General features: G+C 39.5%; 1 protein-coding gene across 3 annotated transcripts in view; it reads left to right on the top strand.

Annotated features, from left to right (window-relative positions):
* FAM168A (family with sequence similarity 168 member A) overlaps positions 1-13,684 on the top strand; it is a 200,365-nt gene that overhangs the window by 15,558 nt on the left and 171,123 nt on the right. The window lies entirely within an intron of this gene.

The raw sequence follows: 13,684 nt of genomic DNA, 5'->3' as shown, positions 1-13,684 counted from the left end.
CTAGGAGTTAACCTTTTCCAGAAAGCTTTCCTTGACTTTTCCGGGTTGGGATTGGGTGCCCTGTCTCTGGGTTGCCCTATCTCTGGGTTGTAATTATCCATTTATTATTTATTGGTCTCCTCTACTTGCAGTGAGCAGGGATTGCATCTAATCATCCTTTTATTCTCAAGAGCTCATTTTTGGACCTTACACGGAATAGGCACCAGTAAGGTCTTGTTGAGTGAATCCATAGTTTCAGCCTGGTCTGTTAGCAGTGTAACTTCCCAACCATGTTGTTCTAGGCTGAGTTTTAGTAGAATGACTTTTCTTTTGTGGCCATTGCACCTTCCCCTGCCTCCGCTTGTGTTGTGTCCACTATACTTCAGCTCACACTCATCCTCTATTCTTTGCCCATAGCTGGGTCAGTGGAATGGTATACACACTAGACATGTATATCTTCATAAAGAACTTGATTTGTGACAGATCCTGGAATCTCACTTGGAATGAATGAAGTCACATTGGTAAATGGAGAAGTTGGGACCTTATGATTGCTTTTCTAACTCTTAGCTCTTTTCTCCGCTTCCAAGTTTCCTCTTTATTAATTTTTTTGTCAATTTTAACTTTTAGGTAACATAAAATGAATGCTACAAAACCAAACCACGAGTACTCTGCTTATGCATTTGATTTTTTTGAGCCTAAGTATAGGATTTGACCTCTCTGTTATGGTGGTGGGATGACTGAGACTTTAAGAAATGTAGGGTTTTTAAGGCTTATTAAGCCCTTCATAGTTCCTGACACGTGATTTAAATTATGGCTTCCAAAAAAAATTTTATTGATTAGAGTCTTAGTAGCAGGCAAAAATAATCATTTATGCTTGCATTCATTTAGTTAACATGGATATCAGGTTCTTTGCTAGGTAGGTTCTGATGATACACAGAGGTGAGTGAGATGTGGTCTCTGTCTCCAAGGAACTCCCAGGTGCAAGGGAGACGCTATAAATAAATACATTACAGTTCAGTGTTTGGTACATGCTGTAGAATAAGTAGCAGAGAGGGAGGTGTTAATGACTTTTTCAGGGAAGAGTTCTTGGAGGAATAGACACCTGAGCTTATTTCTGAAAGAACATTAGGTCTTGTGTGTGGAAGATTCTGGATATATGGTCATAAAATCTGGATTTGAACCCCAGCTCTGCCACTTACTAGCCGTCTGACTTGGGGCAAGTTGTGTAAGCACTCTGAATCTCAGTTTTTTTCCCCTGTAAAGTGAGGATGACCATGTCTGTATCTGCTTTTGAAAGTTGTGAGGATTTAATATATGTGAAAGAATTTCATAAATGTGCTAAACAAATATTATATCCTATTTGTTTTTCTTTTTTAATAAATTTATTTATTTTTTGGCTGCGTTGGGTCTTCATTGCCGCGCGTGGGCTTTCTCTAGTTGTGGCGAGCGGGGGATACTCTTCGTTGTGGTGCTTGGGTTTCTCATTGCGGTGGCTTCTCTTTGTTGCAGAGCACGGGCTCTAGGTGCATGGGCTTCAGTAGTTGTGGCACAGAGGCTCCGTAGTTGTGGCTTGCAGGCTCTAGAGTGCAGGCTCAGTAGTTGTGGCATACAGGCTTAGTTGCTCCACTGCATGTAGGATCTTCCCAGACCAGGGCTCGAACCCGTGTCCCCTGCATTAGCAGGTGGATTCTTAACCACTGAGCCACCAGGGAAGTCCCTATATCCTGGTTTTTGTGTTTTATTTATTCATTGATAATAGTATTTTGACAGATTGGAGCATAAGTTTTCTTACTCAAACCAGAAATGAGAAAAAGAAAAGGATTGGGTATGTTAGTATATAGATGTCGTTTATAAAGCATTAACACTGTATAAACATCACGATTTAGAGCAAAGAGTTTCTAAGTCCAGAATCCATGAAACTTTGGTTCTGTGCTTCTATGGAAGATACTGCTTAAGATGCTTAAGGAGTGGTCTCTAAAAAAGTACTGAGTGTGGTTCTGAGTGACTTGGATGGCAATAAGCCAGACTGGAAAGAGCTCCATTTCTTGTCAGGAGACTTATATCTGTGCCACTATTAAAGGTTATTTAACATTTCAGAATTGCATTTTCCCCATCAATAAAACAGAGAAAAATAATAGTAATTTGCAGACTGAGAATTAGGGATAAAATGGGTAAAGTGCATACTATTAGCCATAATCAGTTAAAAGTTTAATTTGTAGAGTATTAAAACAAATTTTCTCCTCTTTCAATACAAGAGACTTCTTTTAGAGAAACTTGCTTAAAGAATAGAGGGGACTTTCTATCATTTGTACTATACTAAGACATAGTATTTTACTTCTTTCTTCAAGTTCATTCCTCAAAAATTTTGCAAGGTGAGTTTAAATCCCAGCTCTTGCACTCATTGGCTGTATGACCTCAAAGTTACTTAATCTTTCTGTAACTTATTTTATGCATCTATGAGATGGGGATATAGTGGTATTTACAATGTATAGTTGTTGGGAGGATTAAATGAGATAATTACATAAAGTGCTTAGATTGGTGTTTGGCACATGGTACGATTTCAGTAAATGGTAGCATTGTTATTATCACTTTCATTTTATAAATAAGGAACTGGATACAGATTTAGCAACCTGAATAGATTCGCTTGAAACCTGGGATTCAATCCAGGTTTGTGCAATGCCATTACTCTTTATCCTTTTACCAGGCTGCATTTTGTAATTAACATTTTATTTGTTTGGATACTATTCTGAAGTGCTGTAGAGTGTGTTTGGAAATAATCTATTACTCTTAGGTATTTAAAACTTCCTTTCTGTGATGTTTTACTAATAGTTTATATAAACTCAGAACTAAATTGGTTAGGGAAAGAACTCTTTGGCCTGGTTTTCCTGTGATTAGACACAATTTAAGGGCAGATATTCTGGGGTCATGGTCAGTGATTAGTAAAAAGAACAATGTGTTTTTTCCTTCCTGAACAGGTTTATTGAGGTAAAACTGACAAACAGTAAATGACACAAATTTAATGTAGTTTGCTAAATTTTAGCATGTGTGTACATCTGTGAAACCATCACTGCAATTCAAATAGTGAATATATCTATCACCTCCCAAAAGTTTCCTGGTACCCCTATGCAATCCCTTCTTCCTGCTCTCTCTGATCCCTCATCCAAGCAAACATTGGTCTGCCTTCTATAACTTTTTACTTCTATTATTATTATAGATTAAACAATGGTTTTGAAGTCAGAGCAATCAGGACTGAGATCCCCAGTCTGCCACTGTGTTAGTTGGGTGACTTTGGAGAAGTCATTTTATCTCTCAGCCTAGTTTACTCACATGTAAAATAGGGATTCTATCACCGGCCCAGAGGACGATGAGGAAGAGAGGAACAGTGTGTAGAAAGAGCCTAGCGTGGCGCCTGACTCATAGCTGGCCTTCAGTCCCTGGAAGTTGCCGGCCCAGAGTACATTTAGGAGTCAGAGCTCCAAAATGCTTTTCTATCACCTAGACCTTGTGTTCCCTCTTAGTGAATGAGCTTTCTTGAAATAGGAAAGTTTAGATTAGGCAGCTTAAGGACCTAAAGGGCTTTCTGGTACTCCTTCCTTCCCTCCTCCATGCCCAATGTTCCACGTGCTATTAATTATGAACAGATGTTCTTCATAAATAAGTAAAGAACTCCACCACAGATTTTTGAGTTCTTTATGCCTATGTTTAAGTCTGGCATTGTGATAAAGCTGCATGAGCAATGAGGTTGTCAAAGTTCTGGGTTTTAGTTTCCATGCTGCCTTGGGCAAATTGTAAAATCTTTCTGAGCCTCAGTTTTCTCAGATATAAGGCTGGGACTCGGCTTCCCTGGTGGCACAGTGGTTAAGAATCCGCCTGCCAGTGCAGGGGACACGGGTTTGAGCCCTGGTCCGGGAAGATCCCACATGCCACGGAGCAGCTAAGCCCGTGCACCACAACTACTGAGCCTGCGCTCTAGAGCCCGTGCTCTGCAACAAGAGAAGCTACCGCAATGAGAAGCCTGCGCACCACAACAAAGGGTAGCCCCTGCTTGCCCCAACTAGAGAAAGCCCGCGTGCAGCAGCAAAGACCTAACACAGACAAAAAATAAATAAATAAATAAAAGTAAAGCTGGGGCGGATCATACCACACAAATTTGTTGGGAGGATTAAAGGAGAATTTTGAAAATGAATTGTATGATGATGTCATAGTTCATCTGCATTGTCCCGTGATTGCCTTGCAGTGTTAGAACTCTGTGAAAGGTTCAGGTAGCATTTAAATTTGTTATCCTAGAGGTTTGTTTGTTTGTTTTTAAAAGTATATTTTATTAGGTTTTACTAATAGGTAGCACAAAAAAGCAAAAACCAAAGGTTAAAAGTGCTTAGAATTTAAAGTCAGAGAAATGTTAATTCAAATTTTAGTTTAGTAGCTGTGTGACCTTGGGCAAGTTATTTTCTCTGAGCCTTAAATTCTCACTGTCAATAAGGGATATCTGCTCTTCCTCTGAGGGTTCTTGTGAGGATTAGAAATAATGTGTGTACAGTGGTTGGCAAATAGCAGATAGCCAGTGATGCTAGTTTCTTTCCTTCCATTTCCAAAATCGGTAGATTTGTGGAGTTCAGTGAACTATTACTGAAGGGATTACTTTTGTGTTCCCTATTCCATGATACAGTTTGGCCCAGGATAGCCATTAGGTGGTGTCTCAGATTTCCCATTTAAGTCTGAAAATGCAGCTCGAGGTTTATGATGCCAGCAGTTATTGTAAAGGGATTTTCTTTTTCCTAATGGAGGAACTGATGCCATGTTTTTGTACTTTGTGATTAATTCTCATTGCTGTAGCTGGAGGTACTTTGTATTGTGGGAGCCAGGGAAACCGGTATCCATTTTCCTTGTCTCTTCTGTCTGTGTTTATTTGGGTTGGAGAATTGTCTAAAGGCTTCTTAGTGAATAAAGTAGATTTGCTAAGTTCAGATTCTTCCTTCCTGGGTGAGCCCAGGAACGACCTAGTGGGGGGAAAAACAAATAGGAGAACGTGGGGGTGATTGGTGAGTTCTGCTTGTAAAGTTGTCAGCAACTTTGAGTTTGGGGGCAGCGGAGAAGAGTTGTTCCTCCGTTCCCCTCTTCCCCTCCAGAGCGTTTACAGCCCAACACAAAGGGAGCTTTAAGATGGAGGTCTGCATTGTAATTTCCTAGAAATTGCAGCTTCTGGTAACCGCTCATTCAGTTTGCACCTCTTTGCTGCAGTAGATGAAACAATGGGGACAATAAAGCCATTTATCTGATAGCTGTAGCCTCAATGGCATGTTTGTTTTAATAATGGTATAATTTGCAGGGCTCATAAATTGTGATTTTATTCTCATGGAAATACTGCCCGGTGGTATTTGGATTCTCAGGTCTCCTGTTGTGGATAATTTCACTAACATTCTGGCTGACAATTCTCTTTATTCCACACTTCATTTTAGATTGTTCAGGCTGGTTGGGTAATTAGACCAGTGCAGAGCCAATTTTCTTTAGTTTGGGGCTGGCAGGTGGTTACTAGGTAACTAGAGGATCTTCTGAACAGGCAAGAAATTCTGCTTAGGGATTCAAGGCATAAAAGCCGAGTTTGTTTTTGATTGTCATATGGAATTTTTTTTTTGTGTGTGTGGTACGCGGGCCTCTCACTGTTGTGGCCTCTCCCATTGCGGAGCACAGGCTCTGGATGCGCAGGCTCGCGGCCATGGCTCACGGGCCCAGCTGCTCCGCGGCATGTGGGATCTTCCTGGACCGGGGCACGAACCCGTGTCCCCTGCATCGGCAGGCGGACTCTCAACCACTGCGCCACCAGGGAAGCCCCTGGAATTTTTTTTTTAAGGGTTTGTCTATCCAATGCCAAAATACCTGAAAGAAAAAGAAAATTTTTTTTTCAATCATCTGAATATTTACTTTCCATGGTACCAAACATCCCATTCTATTTGGAAAATCATATAGTTGAGTTTTTAATTTTCATCTACATGTTTTTTTCTGGGAGTATTCACAGAGGGCAAAGGATGAAACTAAATACCATGTGCTAGACATTGTCCTAGGTGAGGCACACATTATCTCTAAATCTTAATTAGAACCCTGAGAGGTAGGTATTGTTTCTTCCATTTTACATATGCAGAAACCTAAATTCAGAGAATTTAAGTAACCAAATTAAGGTATCTCAGTTAATAAGTGGTGGGCAGTTTACGGTCTCAAACCTCATGTTAGGTTTTCAATTATAGCATACGATATTCTGAAGATACATTAAAGTTTCTCTTCAGCTCTTAGATATTTACAGTGATTGGCTCAGTAATATATTGTACATGAATTAGTACCTGTCATCAGATGTATATCTGATTGTTCTTCCTGTCATCTAATTTTTTTAAATCTAATTTTTATTTTATATTGGAGTATAGTTGATTTACAATGTTGTGTTAGTTTCAGGTGTACAGCAAAGTAATTCAGTTGTACATACACATACATCCATTCTTTTTCAGATTCTTTTCCCATATAGGTTATTACAGAATATTGAGTAAAGTTCTCTGTGCTATACAGTAGGTCCTTGTTGGTTATCTATTTTATATATAGTAGTGTTATATGTGTCATCTCATCTTATATTATTACAGCAGTTAAGGTTCATGGAGTATTTTGATTATCTTACCAAAATTAAAGGCCTTCCAGACATACTCTGTTTTAGGAATTCTTTAAAAGTTTGGCACTATATCATGTGCCAAAACATGATAGAGTCGCTGGAAATAACCTCAGACTTGTAGTTTGGGAACTGGGTTTTAAAATCTGGGCACTGCCACTTATTGGATGGTTTTGGATAAACCTTTTAACCCTCATTGGCTAACCATTACTCCTTGCATAAGCCTCATTTTGCTCATCTGATAAGAATAGGGATATGATACCCACATTAAGGGATTTTAGGGTTAGTGCCTAGTATATGCCTGTAACATAGTAGGGGCTCAATAAGTGCTGGCTTCCTTCCTTCTTGACTTACTCTATTACTGAACTATTGGGATAATTCGATGCTTCTTTCATCATGGCCACAGGATTTATTAAAAGATGGCCAACTTCTAGTGCTATTTTGTTACATTTCATGTTGATGCTGTTAAACTGATAAGTGTTCATTTTTCTCTAGGAACTTGCTGCCCAAACTAGGTCATTTGTTTAAGGGACATTTAGACATCTGGTTCATTGTTTATACTCTCTTAGTCAGGAGAGTGAGTGCATATATGGAAAGGGCATTGGATTTGTGATTATACAAACTTGGTTAAAGTTCTAGCTTTGCTTCTTACTAGCTGAATTGCTTGGGACAACTGACTTTCTCTAGCTGAGACTTGGAGGAGGAATAATAATAACTGACCTGTTTTGTTGTGAGGATCAAATGAGAATGGATATGAAGATGCCTTTTAAATTGAAAAATGCTAGGTGAGATAGTAATCATTACGTGACTTTCATAGTTAGACCAGGTGGGGCTTAGTGAGAATCCACTGCTGTTTTAAGAGAGAAATTTTAAATTTGACTTGAACTGTGTAAAGGAAACATTTTGATGAGTTTTATGTTAGCTCTTGGGGACAGCTGAAGAGAACAGGCCAGAATGAGGTCCTGTGTAGAGAAAGTATTGAGTGACTATAATTGGATGGTAGAGGTGAGAATGGGGTGGGGTGGGAGTACAGCTGTGAGGCAGGCCAGGGGAACTTAGAGAATAGTTAAGACATGAAGTTTGGATCTTGGTCTAGTCTTCATCCATAGAGCAAAAAGAGGGAGGCTCCTTGATTAGAAAATCTTAGAACACTGAGCAGTGTGTGGAGAACTGGTTGAAAGAGTAGGGATGGTTGAAAGAGTAGGGATGAGAGAAGCTAACAGTTTTAGCTTCTCTCATGAGGACACTCAAGTTGAAATCCCAGTTTTAAGTCTTCTAGGAATACGTACAGAAGTAAAATAGATTTTGTTTCATTCCCAGCCCCTCCTACCCCACAACAGCTGTGTGTCCATCTGGGGGGGGGGGGACGTTCCAAGTAAAGCTTGTGCTTATTGTGCATCATCACTTGGTGGCTCTCAGGTGGGCACATCGGCATATTTTCATTTAAAGAGGTGCAGGTGGCTGGCAAGTGGGGGATCTGCTTTTACAGACTAGAAAGCTTAATTTTATGCAATCATATTCAGGTTATCTCTTCCCTGAAAATTGGTTCTGTTTACAGCATTTCAGTAATGCAGATGGTATTTTTCCTAAGTGGAACATCAACCAAAAAAAATTTTTTTTTAAATAAATTTATTTTATTTTATTTTTTAATTTTGGCTGTATTGAGTCTTCGTTGCTGCACATGGGCTTTCTCTAGTTGCAGAGAGCGGGGGCTCTTTGTTGCATTGCACAGGCTTCTCATTATGGTGGCTTCTCTTGTTGCGGAGCACTGGCTCTAGGCTCATGGGCTTCAGTAGTTGTGGCGCACGGGCTTAGTTGCTCCGCAGCATGTGGGATCTTCCCAGACCAGGGCAGGGCTCAAACCTGTGTCCCCTGCATTGGCAGGCGGATTCTCAACCACTGCGCCACCAGGGAAGCCCAACCAAAATTTTTAATGTGTTTAATTATTGATGTGTCTGAATGGTGCAGTGTATTGGTTAAGATAAAGATTTTTTCATATGAAGAAAGCCTTCTGGCTCTGAAGTTTGGTACTACACCAGTTTTTTCATTTTTCTCTCAGGAGGATGTTGTTTTTTTCTTTACTACGAGTGCCTGCATTATGCTTTCTGCATCATTGCCTTCTCTTTTGAGTATTGAGGTAGAATAGTTGTTGTATAGGATAGTTTCAAAGTCTCCATTTTATTTGATTATCAGAACACATTTAGGCTTCTGTTTTCTCCCTCCTTTGTCTATTAGTTTGAAGGTGTTGCAGTGATTAGGTAGGAGATGGATTTCTATAGGCTCCACTCAGAATCAGTCTGAGTTATTTTATATTAACTTCTTATATAGTAATGTCAACTGATATTTGCATAATTTTTTTAGGTAGGTATTTTGTTATTAAAATTTTTTCTTCTGACCTGTTTCTTGCACTAAATTGGTAGCTCTTTTGGGGCAGGACCATGTATTTCTTCATCTTTGTATGCACTGTATTCAGCACAGATCTAATAATGATGATGCTAGCTGCACTGTGCTATATGTCTGACATTGTTCCAAAGGAAATATTTGTTTCAATCCTCATTATCCCCATTTTATAGAAGAAAAAACTGAGACTTGGAGAGAGGAAGTAACTTGCTCAGTCTCACATATAATGAAGGGATGCAGCTGTGATTAGAACCCAAGTAATCTGGGACTTCCCTGGCGGTCCGGTGGTTGAGACTCCAAGCTTCCCACTGCAGGGGGCACGGGTTCGATCCCTGATAAGGGAACTAGGATCCCACATGCCGCGAGGCATGGGGCACTCCCCCCCAAAAAAAAAGAACCCGAGCAGTCTGACTTCAGAGCCTATGTACTTAACCTCTACCCTATAATTTTTCAGAAACTGCTTGTAAGCATATATAGGTATATATAAAATGTATCTTATTTGCACCTTAAAACTCTGTGAAGCAGATATGCTGTATCCACTTTATAGATGAGGAAAAGTGAAGTAAATTAATTATACAAAGTTATGCATTTGTTGAGTGGCAGAATTTGGAGTCCAACTCCCTGGTTTCCTGACTCCAACTCCCATATTTTTTCCCCTCTATCATTACTATAGCCATTGGTTAGAGCTATACATCTATTTTAGGAATAATCTTTTTAGGTATGGAAATAAATTTCTTTATCTAGACTATCTGGAGATAAGAGGCAGGTTTAAAGAATCTTTCTGTACTCCCTTCTTTTTCAAATCCAAGGGGCAAAATTCCCCAGTAGATAGACTATGAAAGCTCCTTGAGAGTAGATAGGACAGCTGTGTGAGAGAGAGAGAGAGAGAGAGTGTGTGTGTGTGTGTGTGTGTGTGTGTGTGTGTGTGAGAGAGAGAGAGAGAGAGAAAGAGAGAGAGAGAGATTGGAGGGGGGGAGAGAGAGTGAGTGAGAGAGAGAGAGAGAGATTGGAGGGGGGGAGAGAGAGTGAGTGAGTGAGAGAGAGAGAGAGAGAGAGAGAGAGAGGATCTCTATTTTCCTAGTACCTGACATGGAGTATGTTTTCTGTAAAGAAAGGTTGCTGACAGACTGCATGATTGAAAGAGTTCATGCTAAGTCTAGTACTATTAAAGAGTGATGATGCTAAAATTGCTAGATTACTTTTATATCCTTTGCTTTCTCCTGATTGCTTCATTCTTGGTCACTGATTATGTTTGAAAATTACAGTAACACTAATTATAATGGCATTTAATATATATTTGAGCCAATATATGGTCACTGTCTATAACAGAGGCTTCATATGAGAGAGGGATTGCAGTTATGCATTTGTAATACTTGAAGAAGCAATTTTTCTATGTCTAGGGGAACTTAATTGTACTGAACTCTTTCTGATTGCCTTGTCAGATTTTCTTTTTGTATTTCTATGAAGAAGATATGACAGTGGCAAATTAGTTTTCCAGTTTTTTTTGCTTAAATATGCATTTTAAATAAATTGAAGTAATGCTCTATTGTGACTTCCTTTTTTTACATTGAAATATTAACATTAAAATAATAGAAGGCTAACTCAGTAGTATATCATTAGAATATTTATGAACTTTGGAAGTTCATAGAGCTGGGTGAGATCATCATCTGCTCCACCCTCACACTGTCCTACATTTCAAATGAGGACTGGAAGCCCAGGAAAATCAGTTAATTTGTCCAAGTTAATTTGTCCAAGTTTGAAAACGGATAACCTGGGACTAGAACCTAAGTTTCTCTGTTTTTTCCACGCCTTTTCTCCTTTGAAAACTATTTTCTTACCTTGGCAATTTTGAAGCCAAATATTGCCTTTAAGTTGACATCATACGGCCGAAATCACAAGCTCAAGAGTTTTGGCTCATCTGTCCTGTAAATAAATAAATAGATAAATATAGATAGATTGTGTGGCTTTTGATAGGAACATCCTAATAGCAACAAACATCAAGGAGCAAGTTCCATTAACAGCCTTCTTCCAGGTCTTTGAGAAGAAGCTGGTTTTGTTTCATTTAGCTTCTAGGCAATATCACATTCAAATATGGTCATGACATAGCGTAGCTACTTGATTTTCTGGGTACGTTGCCCTGAATTATTTTTTGCGTATGATTATAGTGCAACACGTTTGAGAATTCCTAAGCCCCTCTTATTTTAGTCTGACATGGTTGTTATGTTCATGTAAATTACCCCTTACCTAGGAATGTCATAATTGATTCCTTTGTTCCAGATTGTAGATTTGAGTGTCAGGTAGTATTCTACATATTACTTTATCTTTTAAGAGTTAGTTATTTTATTGTGGGAACTGTATGAGATCAAAAAATTTGAATTTTCAATCTTGATTACTTGGCTACAGTCCTGGTCCTACTCTGTCACTTGGCATACGTCAATCCAGCTGTTTTCTCATTTTATGTCTGTGAGTGCACATGTGCATACATCATGAATGTTCCCCTCAAATCTTAAAGGTATTACCAATATATGGTAGGGCCCTGAGATTTGTCTTGCATAGTTCCTTGCAGGTTTTACAAGTTTAGAGGGTATATAATTAGAGTACAGGGTAGCTGCTGAAACAGATACTCAAAAAGTCAGTGGCTCAAACAGAGACATTTATCTCTTACAGCGGGGTTGCATGTGCCTCAGTTAAATCTTGGCAGAGAGTGCGGGTAAGGTAGTGTCTATACTAAGAGGAAGAAAGGGAAAATAGATACTCTTAGCAGCTTCTTCCACAGAGTCATAGGTAGAGCCCTTAATGTAGTCATAGGTAGAGCTCATAATGTAGCCCTTCCCACATCCATTATTCTCTTCAGTACTCACCACAGCCTTTGAGGTGAGGGTATTATAACCATTTTGCTAACTAGGAAACTGATTTTGAGGTATTAAGTGACTGATTTAAAGTCACATGGTTGGCTCAAAACCTGAAACCATTATCTTCTTCCCCAAACCTTCTTCTCTAGTGTTTCTTGTCTTAACTAATGCCACCACCATTCTCTCAGTCACTCAAGCTGGAAATTTGGGATTTCCTTATCTTCCCATACTCCTGCAGTCACTAAGCTATATGGATATTATTATTAGTTTAAGTTTATTTTATTTATTTATTTTTGGCTGCATTGGGTCTTCATTGCTGCGCCCGGGCTTTCTCTAGTCTCTGCGAGTGGCACCTACTCTTCGTTGCGGTTTGCAGGCTTCTCATTTGGTGGCTTCTCTTGTTGCGGAGCAGAGGCTCTAGGCGCAGACTTCAGTAGTTGTGGCTCGCGGGCTCTAGAGCGCAGGCTTAGGAGTTGTGGCGCATGGGCTTAGTTGCTCCGCGGCATGTAGGATCTTCCTGGACCAGGGCTCGAACCCGTGTCCCCTGCATTGGCAGGCGGATTCTTAACCACTGTGCCACCAGGGAAGCCCTAAACTGTGTGGATATTGTAACCTTAATATTTCCCAAATCTATGCCTTTCTCTCCTCCCCATAGCTGTTGCCTCAGCTCAGACTCTCAGTATCTCTTGTCCAGACAGTAGCTTCCATTCTTCCCTTTGCTGCCAGGGTCACCTCCAGTGACCCCCCCCGCCCCGACCCTTCTCAGCCTGACCGTGCCAAACTACTTGCAATCCCTGGGATTTACCATATGCTGTTATACTGTCAAACCATTACTCATGTTGTTACTTCTGTTCAAGTGGTCCTTCTCTTCTTACCCTGGCAACACACAGCCTTATTGTATTTTAAAAAATCTAGCACCAATATCACTTCCTGTATAAAGCTGTTGCTTTCTTTTCCAGGTAGAATTGACTGTTTTTCTTCATGTTTCTCCTGTGTTGATGCCTGTCATAGAACCTGTAATACTTTGTTGTATTCATTTATGTGTCTTCCTTGAACCACCAACACTTACTAATTGCTTGAATGAATGGAGTATATGACAGGTACTTAAATCCAAATTCTGTGTTTTTCTTATCATAATGACTCATCTTATGTGAGTGTGTACATATTTCTCGGGAATTGCTTCCCAGCACCGAATCTGGAGTTCTGACCTTCTGGGAGCGCTTTTCTTTGGCAGTCAGGAGCAAACTCTGCTTGAACAGGGCTATTTCAACAAATAGGTGCCATTGTGGTATCATCATTGCCCTGTCACATGTTTAGAGTTCACATAAACAGTTTAATTTGTAAGAGTCCATCTCTCCGAAAGGACTTTAGAATAATCAAGCTTGTGGGAAAATTATTTTTCCATTTTTGGGTTTTGTTTATTTGGCTTTTAATGCAGGTGCTGCTAATACGATTGTCCGTGACCTGCAAAATAAATGTTGGATGTTTGGACTTAATTTTTATTGATTAAATCAAGGGACAAAAGAGGTTTGCTATACATTTTGGAGGAAAAGTAGACAAGTTAGAAAAAAATGCATCCCCTTAAATGTGGTTTTATTCTTGAGGTTATTTACAAAGTAAATGAAAATGAAAAATAAATAACTTCAATTTACTATAGGCACAATTTAGGGAAACGTAACATCTTAGCCATGAGTGTAACTTCAACTTGGTCATTATCATTTCTGATCACTGAAGCTTACTTATTGTGGATTGAAACCATCTGTTTTGGTGTTAATCCTTTAAAACTCAATTGGTGGATGTTAACATG

This window comes from Globicephala melas, chromosome 8 (genome assembly GCF_963455315.2).
Source record: "Globicephala melas chromosome 8, mGloMel1.2, whole genome shotgun sequence".
Lineage (NCBI taxonomy): Eukaryota > Metazoa > Chordata > Mammalia > Artiodactyla > Delphinidae > Globicephala > Globicephala melas.
The sequence above is the reverse complement of the archived record's forward strand: the minus strand, read 5'-3'. Positions and strand labels throughout refer to the sequence as shown.